Consider the following 15,635-nt stretch of genomic DNA (forward strand, 5'->3'; position numbering starts at 1 on the left):
AAATATTACTAGTACCAACAAAAGCACCATATGGATGTAATTAAAACAGAAATTTAGGCTCTCAATACATTACAGACACTCATTTAGTATCCTTCAATTTATCAATAATACTGTGCTAGTATGTGAATAAAATAAAACTTGATTACATAGTGACCTTGATTACATATTTAAGTGTAAATTCCAGCACCCATGGATGTAACATACATTCCTCATACTGAACATCTACAATAATGAAGATTGATTCTTCTACATGAAGCATTTCCTTACTTCCAGTAAAACTCCATTTTCTAGCTAAACAACTGTCTCTAAACTGCAGACCAAGCAATAGCTTCATTGCTTTATAAAAGGCAACGGTGAAAAAAAGCCATTATCTTTAGATGCACCAAATATTCAGTACTGTTACCCTAACTGAATGAGCAGTGAACTGTTTGAACCTCCTAGCTGTTAAATATAACCATAATCTCTTCTCTGCAACTCTCACCTGATGTATATTCAAATAAAGAGAAAACAAAAAAAAAACCACTTATAAAAAGATTTTAAGTGAAATCAAGCAATATTAAGCAGAAGTAAAAACGCAGATTTGGTTGTTGTACAATCTAATATCAAGACGGTGTATTGCTATAACACACCACATGATTGTACCAAGGTGTTGATGTAAGTATTTGAAGGCTACTGTCTACCCACACTGCAAAGTGAACAGTTTTTAAGCAAGGCTATGAAGAGTAGCATGTACTGGTCAAACAGCCATGTAAATCAGGTTGGTTAGTGGTGCAGTAACCAATGGTGCAACAATTAAATTGACGGTTCATACTCTCTGGTACCCTTCCTTCTGAGCAATGTAAATAGCTTCAGCCAACAGCTAAAGCCCCACAGGAAAAGATAAAATTGCCAAAGCCAGGGAAGCAATTGAGCAACATGGCCTAATGCAACAGATTTTTTTATGATATTCAGAGCACTCTTATTATTTTTTTTTTACTCATGCTTTGTTCTTCTAGTGCTGTTTAAAAAATTTTGCCTGGCTATAATACCTCTATGGATTTAGGAAAAAAAATCCTGAAATTCTTACTTCAATACTGTTTGGTTAATGGACTATTAATTTTTAAATAGATAGTAATTCAAATTTCTTTACCCATCACATGATTTTCTGTTTGTCTAATGGGGAAAAAAAAAATCATAGAAACTAGAATATTTATTATTATATAACTTTATCATACCTCTACTTTTTCCATTTCAAAGCTTTAGCATGTTAATCTTTAAGTACATGAAGGGTTTTAATTTTTTATACATCACAGTGATTTTTTTTCTTTTTTTACCTTTGGCTGTTTTCAAAACTGCAAAAACTGTTCACAAAGGAAAAGTACAAAATAATTACTGAATAAATCTAAGCAAGATTTTTGTAGAGTTCTTAATATTTTTTTTTTCATGTACAAGACTTTTTAACTTGTCTTTCCCCCATAACTGTTTAACAGGAGTAATTTGATGACTTATTTTGCAGTCCCCAGTGCATAACACTGCCCACTACTTAATTACTTCTATGCCAGAGTAGAAATTATATCTGTTTCTTACAAGAACTAGTTTTTTCAAAGCCCCAAATGACTCCTGTTCTGAAAACTCTATCCCTAAAAGAATACGAAAGACTTAATGGCTCAACATAACTTCCATTTTCAGAATACGGTCTGTGAAAAACAGAGAAATATTGGTTGCAAAGAATAAAAAAACTAAATTATTTACAATCTCTTTCTTTTATTAAGAACACCCATGCAACTTTGTTCCTTTAATCAAGCTTTTTAAAACAGTATATGAACATTTTGAAGAAATGTTATCAGCAAGAAAAGTGTTTTATAATAAGAATGTAACTGTACATTCACTTTAAGCCATGCTGGCAGTGAGAATGAAGCTGGACAAGACTGTTATTACAGCACATTTGTATATTTGTCTCCTTAAAGTGGGCAGCAATCATATCTTCCTGATATGTTCATCTAGATGTTTTGAGATGTTGACTTCATTTATTTTTCTGAATTACTTCCTTGGGGTTTGACTACTATTTATTAATTCCTGATCTAATTTTTCTTCCTAATAAGTGGCTATCCTCCAGATCAGACATAGCATTTAAAAATAAATTATAGATTCAGAAGTCACTCAGGTGCTCAGCTATGCATTTTCTTTAGAAATCTAGGAAGCAAGCTATTGCAAGCTTATTATTTACTGCAGTTTAATTTCTACAATTGTTCCACTGCCTTTTACCTTGATACATCTTTACACTACTTTTGCAATAACTCTAACATAATTACTTCCTCTTCATTGTCTATGGAGACAACAGAAACAAGAATTTCTTGGGGTTTAAGCTTATGTGAATCTACTTATCTACTTTATAACCTATTCTAGCAAACTGAATCTATTCCCAATTGGAATGAATTCTTGTTTGCACTAGAGTCTGTTTATGTTGTGAGCACAAAGGAATTTTATCTCAAATTTAACTGGTCCTCTTACTTTTTGAAGGCTTTCACTACAATAAATTAATATATTCTGTTTTCACATGTTGCCTATAGCCCAAAGTGCTTCTTTTTCATTGCAATGTGCGCCAGTTTACACTGGGAATGGAACAGTGAAAAGCTGGCATGAGACAGCTATTTTCTCAATAGATTTGGTTACTCCCACTCTGTAGTTCAAAAAAGAAACAAAACAAAAGAAAAAAAAAATCAAAAGTACTATAAAGCCTATAAAGCCATTGGCCAATGTAGAATTCTGCATAGAATTCTTCCAGACTACCTCCTCATGTACTGCCACAAACACAACCCATTTCCATAATGGTTCTTCCTGATGTACATTATTGACATTACATTTTTCCTGGCTTTCAAACCAAAAATCTATTCCTGATACTAATGCTCAAAGTAATACTTTCTATTTAATAGAAAGGTAAGTCTCCTCTTTTCTTCTTTATAATTGTTCTGGTTTTCATAGTTACATACAGCACTGGAGGCATTCAGAGGAATATCTAAAGCAAGTCTTGTACTCACATGGGGCCATTGAAGATGAGTGGCTTTCTGAATCTCAACACTTTCTAACACCCATGAAAGGAATAGCAACACAGTCTCTTCTTTCAGGACAATTACTGCTATGCCTGGAAAATTGAATCACAGGGTTTAAGCATAAGTGTAGTTGGTTACTTCTGAGAGCAGCTAGGCAAATTGATGCTGAGAGGCCACGGGCTTGTCTGGCTCTCTCTTTCCCAGTCACACTCCACTGTTCCAGCTTCAATCTTTCCTAGTCCTTTCCACTTCAGAAACATGAGATTTTGTCACAAACAGTCACAAACTCTATCTCCTCTTTACTATGGCTGACAGGTGTTATCTATCCCAACTAAGGGTCTGCAGAGTTGTAAAATCTCACAATCTTGAAATCTGTCCCTCCTTTTTATTCTCCAGGGCCTAAAGGGAAGCATAATTTCTTCTTCCCAAGAAGTTTGTTTCTGTTTTTTTGTCTCTTTGAGGTTATCTCAGTCTCTATAAACATGATAAAACACAGTTGAGTCTTTGTATGTGTCCTCCCCACACACATTACCTGCCTGCAGAACTCATGCATTCCAGATGTGGTGGAGTTTTGATGATTTCAACTGACTTTGGTACATGCTGGTCTGCAAAAGGTGTATGGGACAATATCATTGCTGAAGCTCATGTGTGCTGTGAATGGGAATCTATTTGATGACTTGTCACAGAGGAACACAAATCTTTCTTCGTTAAAGGAAACAGAATCCTGAAGATGCCAAAGTGAGCTTTTCCTCAAGAAATTCTCTCATGAGACTCTTCACAACCAGCATCTACTACTATTTCATAAATACTTCACCAAAACACAAGTTGAAATGCATTTTATGAATTGCAGCAATTGAGAAATAAATACCATTTGAAGAAAACTTTGTGTTTTCTCAGAAACAAGATAAAGTGAAGGAAATAATAGGATGAAAGTTCTTCAGGTTGGAAAGTGAACAGGAGATGACAATCTAAGTAGCTGTCGTGTTCTAAGACCAGCCTATTTGGTTTCTCTAGTGATGTGATGTGATATATTAAACTCAGTTACAGAAAAAACACCAGACTCCAGTGAAATTCCACTCTTCCCTTAGAGATGGAGATCTGCATTTGTACAGCTCAAAGATGGTCTTTGGTCTGCCTCAGTAAATGCCACCCCATGGCTCTTATAAATATTCAACACTGAAGACAGGTCGGCTTAAAGGGAGCTGAGGGACAGGGAGAGGTGAGGGGTACGGAGTGCTATAAAATTCCTATAAATTTAACTAGTGACCACTGGTTGCTCCTAGGCATTAAACATGCATATCAGAACAAAAGCAGTTTTCTAAATTATAACTTCTAATATCAAAAAAGTAAGAGTTAATTTTTCTTACCTATAGTTTTACAGGACATATTTGGAGTTTTCTACCATTGAAAAGAATCTGTGTCCACCTGAAGAATAATGGCTTTAAGAAGCCATGCAAATTTTACTTAAAAAAAAAGTAGAAATAAAGCATGTTTATTCAAAATTATAAAATATTAATCATAGTACTGTTGTATAAATACTAGCTAAGCAAAAAGAAATAGGACTTTAGAATAATTATTTTTCCTTAATCTGACCAAAGGACAGGCATTTTGCAGTTAATCAAACAAAGCCCACAATAAAGAAATATTTTTATAGAAACAAATGTTTCTGCTGAAAGTAATTCTGTTTACTCCATTGAAATACATTTTAGTTTTATTTCCAATGATGACAAAAGTCGACAAATACTCTATTCCTTTTTCTTTCATTGCAACTTTAGTTTTGAGATTGACAGCTAATAAATTATGCCACTTTATTGCCCAACTAAAACCCAATTTTCTCAGTTTTCTTTGTTTTTAGGAAATTTAATAGATGAAATAGACCATCAGATGAAAATCAAGATATCCATTCCCTTCAGAAACATTTATTTTTCTGAATTTTTTTTAAGAATCACCTACTTTGACTATGCCATTTAAAATACAACAACTCAGGTAGAATTTTGGCATTTCTTTACAATGCTTGCATACTATGAAGGGAATGAGAAAACTGTTAGCAGAAGTGCAAATCAATAGTAAGAAGCAGTTTAAAATATTTCCACTTTCCATAAAATATTAATTGCAATGCACCCTTACTTCTATTTGCATGTAATTAGGAATAGTTCTGAAAGATGGGTTAAATGGTCCACTAATTCCACCATGCAGAAGAGGTGTTCACTAAATATCCACACTGACCTAACAGGACTTTTACAATAATAGTCAATCTGAAAACATTAACAGTATATCAATATAGAACAAGACTTGCCTACAGTCTGCTGATACAAATATCTACTTCCAGTTTCAAGAGCAATAAGAGATTAGGCTGTAATCAAATAGCAGCTATGATCAGTATGTTTATAAATAATCTTGTGAACTACTGCTTCATAGAATAGTTCCTGATAGAAAAAAAAAAAATCACAAGATTTGCATTTTATCAACAGAAAATGGGCCACCAAAATGTCATTATACAATACAGATGACAGTTTATCTTCCTTCCTCCACAGATTTTCATCATTAAGAAATTAAATTGTCCCCCAGGAATCAAAAGGTTTATAATATGGGAAGCAGCTCAAATATGAATTCTACTCAGCATATCTCATGGGAATAATATTGATATCTCATCACAGAAAACATTGATTGGTATATTACATATCTTGAAGACCAGTGTCTATAAATTTCAAATATTTCAATCCCATTCTTTACAGAGTCATCTCATCTATTTTAATGTTTTTCTAAGTAACAGAAAGGCCACACTCTCCAGAAAAGAAGAAAAGTCTTGATTTTATGCTTTCAAATTAGGTGAAAAAATGAGTATCTGGCTAAAACCACATGAGATTAAAACATTTTGGAAAATCAACAGTTAAACTAGTCACTGTACTAATTAGAAATAAGCAACAATTTATAAAGATTCATAATTAGACACACCTTAGCCAAATCAGCCTTATGCAGAGGCATGTCAATCAGTGACTACTTAGAAATAGAATTTTCTTAAATTTCCTTAATAGCTGTACAAAAAAATGAAGGGAAAGCACAGAGAATTAGAATGCACTCCGCATAATGTATCATAGTACTAGTAGCCAAATAAGCTCCTTTGCAATAGGACCAATATACATACCTAGTATCATATAAATTTACTGAAACTGATCCACTTATCCTTCCATTTGTCCATCATCTGGATTTTTAATTACCAGCAACAGCTATAAAGAAATCCACCTTCTCACAAAGGACAAGCCAATAAACCAACAGACAGCTATATACAGAGCCTTTAGAACTCCTTAATCTTTTTGCCTGCACTTTATTCACTAGGGTTCAGACAGTCAAAAGGTATACAAACAAAAAACCAAAACCTCTAAAAACAAGCAACAGTCATATCAGCATGACTTAGAAAAATCACCACAGGAGTCCTCCTAGAATCCTTATCGATACCCTCCCTCTCCAATAACCACACCCACCCTGTGTTTATGTTATTTGAATGGCTTTAATACAAGATATGAAAAAGGCACTAACATACACTTACATTGTTAAACTCGGCACACGGCCACTGATATTCCAATCTTCAGACCTCCTTAACTGTCTGTGGTGGAGAAAAATGATAGGGCTTCAGAACTACAAAGGGCAAGTTACTTTGGTCTTTTTTCTTAACTGCAGGATACCCAAATCCTGGTATTAGTTCACAGTAGCGTGCCAACGGAGTATTAATCACAGTAGTTGTGGACAGCTCCTTAAACTAACGAGCTTCTCTAATACTTTGTATTTTTTCATCTCTTGCTGCAACTATGCAGGGTAACATTTCCTCCTAGAGCCCTTTCACAGAATGTCTGGATTCTAGAACAGTAACAAAAGATCTGATACCTGTTACCAAACCACGCTGTTTCTATGTAGCTGATCACACCTTGTGTTGTTCAATCTATGTAGGTGTTATTCCTACTCTCTGAAGAGGGAATTCAGAGCAGTAAAAGCAGTTTTCAGGGATATTCTGTTTACTTAAAATGAATAGTATCACTGTTCTGATTCACATATATTAGCTACTGTCAAAAACACTACTTTTCAAGAAAAATAAGGATGTGGCACAGTAGCTGAGGTGTCAATCATTTTAAGTGCTGATCTGAAGAAAAAATCCCAAATCCCATTTTGACTGGGATATTTACATGTATATATATATATATAGTAGGAGTAGGAAAATATTGACATTAGTGCACTCTTCTGTGTGGCATATTATATAGTAAGGTAGACCACATAGCAGCTCCAACTCTACAATGAAACACTTCCTGGAAAGGGTGTAGCCTCTAATGGAACTACTGGTGCCTTGATTGCATACAGAAGGAACAGAGACCATCTCTTTTAATTTTAGGTTTTTCACTGGAAGGTAGAAGCTCAGGAAAGCATATCCTTTTATTCTACCTCCTAACGCCTCTTTTTTTTTTTTTTTTTTTTTTTTTTTTGCCATGTGGAGGCAGCTATTGTAGTTCTGAATGGTAAATTAAATGCTAGATCATTATTTATACGGCATATACATTGGTTTGAGGTAAAATCTTACACATACTTTACATTGTAGATCTGTTGATTCCAGATGTGTCACTAAAAAAAGTAGGGTAAGGCTTCAGAATTATTGTGTTCATGGTTTTACAGGTTATGGCTTACCTCCATGAACATTATGCAAACTAATTTTCACTTCCATTCCCCTAGAGCTGTAGTTTTGACTGAAATAAAGACTGCATGGCTCATTTTCATGACAAAAGCACAGTAAAGCTGTGTGCTTCTTTCTGCCCCCATCACCACCACCCAGCACTTGGCAAGCAATGCAAGTTCAGATCTGATTTATTTTTTAAGTGTTCTGTGCTCAGACGTTTTCTTTTTTATGTGAGAGGTTGTTTGTTTTTTTTTTTTTTTAAATGAGAAAATCTTTTGAAATAACAGTATTTTGAGACAGCAGCATGTAATAAAAACACACTGCAGTTCTTTGCTTGGCAAGGAAAGCTAGATGGGAAAATGCTTAAGAACATTCAAAGCACTGCTGTTTACTCCAGCAACTATAGAACAGGACTTGCAAAACCTTATATTTTAGACTCAAGAGACTGGACAATGATGAATCAGTGGATGGTTTTCTTGCCGTTATTTTTCTTCCAGGTATGTTCAGAAGCACCTGCATGTACTTCGAGCTGCTCCCTAAAAGGGGGGGCTATTCTGGATTTGCTGTGCAGAAGGTAAAACAGTGCCTTCACCGTGCAGCAGCACCATCACCCCCCTAGACCCACTTTACTGATGCACTACTCCAGCGAGCACATCCACCACAGCAGCGGACACAGGTGTGGAAGCATCTCTTCGCTGGTGACAAAGGACTATTGTGTATTTGTAACGTCTCTCGGAGCCCCCGAAGAACTCCTGCTCCCATCGCACGGTTCCCCGCCCGGCGGAGAAAGCTCTTCCCCAGGGAAGGTGTGATGCTGGGCATGGCGTCCCGCCCTCCCAACCCGCCACTGGGGCAGCCCGACACCCTCCTTCACCACGGCGGGCAGCGCCGTCCGCCGCTTGTCCAAGAGCCCTCGGGGGGCCGGGGACGAGGCCGGCCGGGGCGGGCGGCGGTGGAGAGCTCTGCTGCACCGCGTCCCGCCGACTCTCGCCGTCCGCAGCCCCCGCATCGGGAGGCGCAGACCCCCACGACGCGGGGATCCTCTTCGCTTCCAGAGGCCCCCCCGCGAAACTTATTCTGCCCTCACAAGCGGACTCCCCGCGGCCGCCACCCCCGACGGCACCGGGAGTGTTCCCGTCGCTTACCTGGCGGCTGCCGGGGCGCTCCCTCACGGCGAGCGGCAGTGGGGCGCGCCGCAGCCGAGGCTGCCTCTGCCGCCACCTTCACAGCCCCCTCCCGAGGTGAGCGATGCGCGGGGCGGCGGCGGGGAGCGGACGGGGAGCCGTGGCATTTAACCGGGGTGCCTCTCCTCCCTGGCGGGCTGGGCGGACGATCACCGCCCTCCTCTCCACGGGCAGGCTGAGGCGCAGGACGAAGCCCAGTCCATTCCCGGAGACCCAGACGCAGCGCGCTGCCCGAGCCGCCGGCGGCTCCACTCCTCTCCTGTCCTCTCCGCCCGCTTGGCAATCGCCGCTGCGACTTCCCTGCAGCGGGGGACGAGAGACGCAGCAGCCGCAGCAGGGCAATGGGGGAAAGGGCTGGGCTGGCCACCTGCCCCTCGGCGGAGCCAGGCGCCAGGGGGACAGCAGCGGGGCGCAGTGGCGAACGGGCGAGGCACCGGCGGCAGAGCGGGGAGGTAGCGCCAGCTCGAGGTGAGGGCGGGCGGGCGGTGGGGAGGGGAGGCGGGGGCGCGTCTCTGTCAGAGGCGGAGCGGCTCCTTCCGCGCGGCGGCTCACACGCCGGCGAGTCCCGCCGAAGCAGCGGCGGCACCTCGGGGAGGCAGAGCGGTTCGCGGAGTGGCGAGCGAGCGAGCCACCCCTATCCCGGTGACTGCTGAGCCGCGGAGAGGCACCTCCGGCCGCGGGCAGGCGGCCGCCGGCCTTTATTAACCCTCCCCGCCGTGAGGAGGGAGCGCGTGCGGCGCCCCCACAGCCCCGCAAGAAGCGGTGCCCCCGCCTCCCCGACGCGGGCGGCGGCGCGGTTGATCCCCCCTCTTCCACCCTTGCTCCCTCCCCGCCGTGTTCCGGGAAGAGCAGGGCGGCTCCGCGGCATGCAGGTCGGGGCAACCCCGGCTCCGCGGCATGCAGGTCGGGGCAACCCCGGCTCCGCGGGGTGCCGCGGTTCGGGGATGTGCCTCCCCCGGGAGCGGGAGGGGGCGGGGGGGCGCGGAGGAGGGGAGACCCGCGCGCCTGGGCGGCCATTTCAAGGGCGGCGCGGTGAGGGGGCGCGGGTTTGCGGCCGGCGGGACCCGGCGGCTCGCACTGGGACCGTCCCGATTCACGCCCGACGGCGCCGCTCGGGGCCGCTCTGGGCACGCTTCAGAAGAGGCGGTGGGAGGCAGGAGGGCACTGTGCGACCGGGCGAGGGGACGCCGGCGCCTCAGGGAGGCCCCGCGGGCGAGGGCTGCCTGGGGTCTGGCGGCGGGCACGGGCTCGACAGGACGGGGGTGCAGCTGCGGAGCGATGATCGTCGCCGTCGGCCTTGTGTTCTGCAGGCGGCCGCGTCCGAGGCTTCCCCGGGACCGGTACTGCGGAGAGGACGCTGGCCGCGGCGGTGGTGTGAGGGCGTCTCCAACCTCCTCGTCGCTTGCTTGGTTTGCGTTTGCTGATGGAAGAGCTGTTGCTGGCCCCGTTCCTCCCTGCACTTGCGGAGTTAGTGCTGCGTGGGGTTTGGAGCTCCGTAGCTCACTCTGCGTTCTTTGTACTCTTTGAAATAGTCGGATTTAACACATTTTTTAATGGCGGACACGGAGTGTCAGGTTTACATTGAGCAATTCAGGAGCAGCAATGAGCAGCAATACGAGGTCCCTAACATTTTCTAAGGTGATCTGATGGGGTTTTGGTTTTTTTTTGTTTTTTGTTTTTTGGGGGTTTTTTTGTTTCGTTTTGTTTTGGTTTTTTGGTTTTTTGTTTTTTGGGTTTTGTTTTTTTTTACTGGCAGCAAGTCCTATCCCTGTCATATCCCTGTCTGTAGAAAGCTTCTGGAAGCTGCAATCGTCAGAAACCTGCATATTCTAAAACGGATGAAAAATTGATGTAGTTGAGGAGTTTTACTTACTGGTAGGAGCAGTGACATGAAAGTTTCAAAGAATCAAATGGTAACTGAGTTGTAAAATGTTTTGCATTCTCCCTTCACTTTCATAAGTGTACGAGTGTGTGTACATACACAGTTTGCACAGATTTTTGCTAACATAAGAGGGTGGGAGGTAAATGTAAACATACATAACCCATATGGTGGAAGACTTAGAATAAAGGAAACTTACACAAGTGAAATATAGCATTTATTCTTTTACCACCAATGTCCAAGGTTAAGTGTTTGGGTTTTTTGTTTGTTTTTTTTTTCAAGCAGTATCCCCACGCAGAAGCCCTGGTAGCTAGCCATACTTCACAGATAAGAAAATTGTTGTCTTTACAGCAGAAGCTTTTCCATTTAGCTTCTTTAGTCAGCTTTAGGGTTAATTTCTTACCAAGTCTTTAGGGTTAAAATCTTACCGAGATTTTCTGTTTCATCTTGGCTCCTTCTGTGTCATAAGCCACCCAAATAGGGAGATGAACCAAAGGCCAGCTAGTTACATTTAACCATTGATAAATATAAAGAACAATATCTTGATGTTGGTCCAACATCTGATCATGCTATAATACATGTAATGCACTCATCAGGAAAATGCAGCACTGTTAATCCAGAATCATGCTAAACATCCACACAGGAGAACTTTGGTTTATACTATATTACAGGGAGAAACAATAAGAAGGAATGATCCATAATGAATGATTGTGAGTTCCTGCAAAGTTGGGAGAACACAGTAAAATGGTACCTGGTTTTATTTTTCATAAAATAAACAGCCTGTTATCTGGATTCAAAAGCAATTAACTCACTGACTTCTTTGAATTAACCCATTTTTATAAAGCACTGACTACATATTGCAATGTTCCTTGAATTGGTCTCAAATTGAGTACCCAAATACTTTAATTAATATTGAGTCCCAGCTGTTGCACAGTAGTTGCAAAACATTTCTATGATTTCTGTGGAGTTAGTAGCAGTAGCTAGCAACTCCAGTTAGTGATGGTAGCACAATTATTTCTGAGGAAATTGCACTGATACCCCATAGAAATTTTATATTGCATATAGATGTTTATAAAATTTGCCAGTCCAGTGTAATTTTTCTGGAGGTATATAAATAGCAAGATAAAGTAGTTCATCTACTGTAAGAGTACCGTCAACAATAAATTAGTCTCTTCTGAATACTGCCGCCTTTAGGGCATTACTCTAAGTGGAAGACAAAGCAGGATAGCTGTACATAAAGACTGAATTACAACAAAATAAAAATAGGAACAGGAAAATGCTCAGGTTATCTGGGGCCCTTGGAGTTGTTCTTGAAGAAAGGAGATGCTACAGGTGAGATTTGGAAAAAATTGAAGACTGAAACTTAAGCAGAAGGGATCACCAAAGGGAACTTCAATAAACAACGGAGCATTAGAAAGCTTTAACAGCACTCCTGTGTCTCTTCAGTCAAATCTCTGTTGTGATGACCAGTTGAAAGTATTGTGCGTATTTTGTGAATCACAAAATGTACTTTTGCAGTAAGATGCCCAACCTTAATGCAGCTTGAGAAGCCTACCATTTCACTAGTAGGTATTTGGCTTTCAGAAGAGATAAAACAACCCTGCAGAACAAGAAATCAAATGTTTCCGTACTGCTGGCCATTCAGTTAGGGCTCCATATAAAAATCGAAGCTGATGAGACTTGTTTTTTCCTCTCAGGAGGTATGTGCATAACGCAATCTAAAAGCATTTTCAAAAGTACCCATTAGTTCTTCATTGAAAAGGGACTTTGAAAGGGTGTTGTACTTCTATTTTGCCATAAGGCCTGAAAAAGGAAGGAAAAAGAAGATCACAACCATACTTACTTTGTCATTACCTCTGAAAAAGTAGTTCTTATAGAAACAAGAATGATTATGCATTTACCTTCAACTGTATTGTAAGTAAAGACTGTGCCTCTTTAAATGAAATTAAAAAATCTTTGAATCACTGAAAATTTAACATAAAATATTAAATGTATCAAAGTGTTTCAACTATTTTTAGTTGTCTTGTAAAGATTTCCTTCAGTAACTGTACTGGCCCTCAGAGGTTTCTGTAGCAAGAATTCAAACAGCGCTCTTCCTATTGGATTTGGTATCTACAATAAGTTTCTTTCAGATTTTTAGCAATGCTTACCCATATGAATCTCTGAAGAACTGGGCTCGCAATGGTGTTCTCATGGTGGTTTTGGGTTTTGTCCCAGTATTTAGCATATTATATGGCATCTAGATAGGATGAAATCATAGGTTAAATCATCGTTTGGATGATGGTATGTCTATCTACAAGGAGAAAAAAATACATTAAAAAAATTAAAAATAAGAAAAAATTATTTAGCATCTACATATGCATATCAATATATGGCTAAAAGTTTTCAAAAAGTGCTTTCAATGATAAATTAACTCAAAACTTCAAATTTTAAGTATTTTCAAAATATGCATATTTTAAAAATGCTGCTCACATACGAAGTTACAATTTCTTGTGAAAAATTATATTTTGAAAAATTCATATTTTTTTGTAATATAAAATTATTCCTAACCATGAAAGAGATATCAAAAAATAAACTGCTAGTCAAAGGTTTTTGGGGTTTTTTTTCCCATTGCCTACCTCTTACACTGCCACTAGTTTAATTTAAGATCTAATACCTTCTTAGTTCATATGCTTTTACATCTCCTCCATTTGACTGTTTGAGAAGCAGTTTGAGTGGAATTAACAAATGTTCTGCTGAATGAAATATAGTCAGTGGATTATAAGGAGAACCTGCTTTGTTCCTTTAAAGCCGGTACTTGCACTGTCTCTGCATGTAGGGTGAAAGCTGGAAATGGTGGCTAAACCTCCAGAACTGAGTGATGGGCACCACGTGTTGTGTAGGTCTTCTAACTGTGGACAGGGTGTGCTGTCTAGCAGGTGGTGGTGGTGGTGGGGCTGTTGCCATCTGCACCAAAGGTGACATTCTTAGTTTGCTGAATGAGAAAAGGACCTGTGCTGGAAGGACAACTGCTGCATGAACGGGGCCCACATTTTTGCGCCAAAATAGATGCAATTTAGAATTTAGTGGCATGAGATATGCTATGGGAGAATCATCACGACCACATATCTCTGAGCTCAAATCGTAATATTTACCAAAATAGTACTATTCTGCAACTCGGCATAGCTTTTGTGCATGCTGCAGTAGCTCCTCAGTGGGAATCCCAGAGTTCTTCCTAGCCATACAAGTTTTCAGTGCAGTACACTACCCTCTTGCCCCAAGCACCACTCACTGGGGAACGAGGTTTCATAAAATATGTGTCTATATATCACTACTTAAATAAGTTCAGACCCAATAAATAATCTGTTCTGCTTTTTTCATCACAGAGGTGAATATTTCAATATCTTTTACTTCTAATCACATATAAAGTGTCTCCATTATGTTAAAAAGTATTCAGCAGATAGAAATCATGTCTTTACAAACTACGGATCAGAAATTTAATTCTTAGAGGTCATCAAATAATTCTGGATAAGAAACAATCCCTCTTAAATACCAGTAGAAAGATAGCAGCATAACTCCAATGCACAATTACTACTCATTTGGCTCTCAAAAGATGGAAGATTTGTAGTTTTTCCCTCTCTTAAAAGTTGGAAAGGCCAGAATTAGATGCATCTCTGACTGAGCAGGAATGATACATTCTCTTTTGTGCTTAATTACCCACCTTTCCTTTCTTTGTTCAGAAGGAGGGCTGTAGTAAACATAAACTCTCACAAAAGTATTATGCATTCCCATTCACCTGCTTTAGATTATAGAAGGTGGACATAGAGGGGCATTATGTACTTCCATTTTATTTGAGGATTGCATGAATGTTGGAGGTAGAAAGACTTTGAGAAAAGTACTGAACATTCCTAAATCATAGGAAATCTACCTTAAAGAAAACTAGCTTATCATTTTCTTAATTTGTTTTTTTGGATCTTATTCACTGTTACTTTGCTCCAATTTCTATAAGTATGATGTCAATAGCATTAAGAGGATGTAATTTACCAGTGTAAAATAGGAGTATCTCACAGGTGAAGCCAACCTGAATTTTCAAAATTAACATTTTCTCTCAGCAATTTCTCTTAGCTACAGAACATTTTTACTCTTCTAAAGAACAGGATGTAGCTATTGTTGCTGTTCAAAAGCTGTTCTAAATCATAAAATGTTATTTAGGACTAATTTCTAGTACTTGTCATACATGTATAGCAGGAAGAGCAATAGTTTTGTTGACAGATAAGGAAAAAGAAAATTAACATTGTCATTTCTTGAAGAAAGGGCAATTTAAGTGGTCAGCCTAAAGCTGATTGTATATATTATTACTTCCAGCATTTATTTGAAACCTTATGATAACTTTTTTAAAAGTATTGACATAGTTGTCAGTTATCCTATCAATGCTTTTAATTAAAATACTTGTATACAATTTGAACATGAGGTACATGCAAGAAAATATGTTTGAACAAAAGCTAATAGGACATGCCCGGTACCTGCATGAAAGTCCAAAGTACGATGGTAGTTGATAGATAACTGGGTCTGTTTGTAGTATTGTAGAAACAAGGGCTCGTGGCAAGAATTTATAGTTGCTGTAATGAATAAACAACATTTATTTTCAGTGTGCTGTGATTTAAGCCAAGCCAGCAACTAAGTACCACATAGCCACTTATTCACTCCCCTAGAGTCAGCCTGGGGAGAGAATTTTTAGAGTAGAATTGAGAAAAATTGTGGGTTAAGACAAGGACTGGCAAAAGCCATGCACACAAGCAAGGCAAAACAAGGCATTCATTCACTGCTTCCCATCGTTAGGTAGTATTCACCCACCTCCAGGAAAGCCAAACTCCATCACATGTACTGCTGACTTGGGCAGACAA

The 15,635-nt window shown here is 40.1% G+C and overlaps 1 protein-coding gene across 5 annotated transcripts in view; it reads right to left on the reverse strand.

The window, feature by feature from the left end:
• Positions 1-8,973, reverse strand: part of LINGO2 (leucine rich repeat and Ig domain containing 2) — a 484,582-nt gene extending 475,609 nt beyond the window's left edge. For all 5 annotated transcript variants that reach the window (XM_071424531.1, XM_071424533.1, XM_071424529.1 and 2 more), the window contains exons 1-2: positions 8,835-8,973; positions 6,577-6,633 (exon numbers count right to left, since the gene is read on the reverse strand). The gene's annotated coding sequence lies outside the window, so the exon portion shown is untranslated. The remainder of the gene's footprint in view (positions 1-6,576; positions 6,634-8,834) is intronic.
• Positions 8,974-15,635: the final 6,662 nt, after the last annotated feature.

This window comes from Agelaius tricolor, unplaced genomic scaffold (genome assembly GCF_023055355.1).
Source record: "Agelaius tricolor isolate 1412-34295 unplaced genomic scaffold, bAgeTri1.0.p SCAF_4, whole genome shotgun sequence".
Taxonomy (NCBI): domain Eukaryota; kingdom Metazoa; phylum Chordata; class Aves; order Passeriformes; family Icteridae; genus Agelaius; species Agelaius tricolor.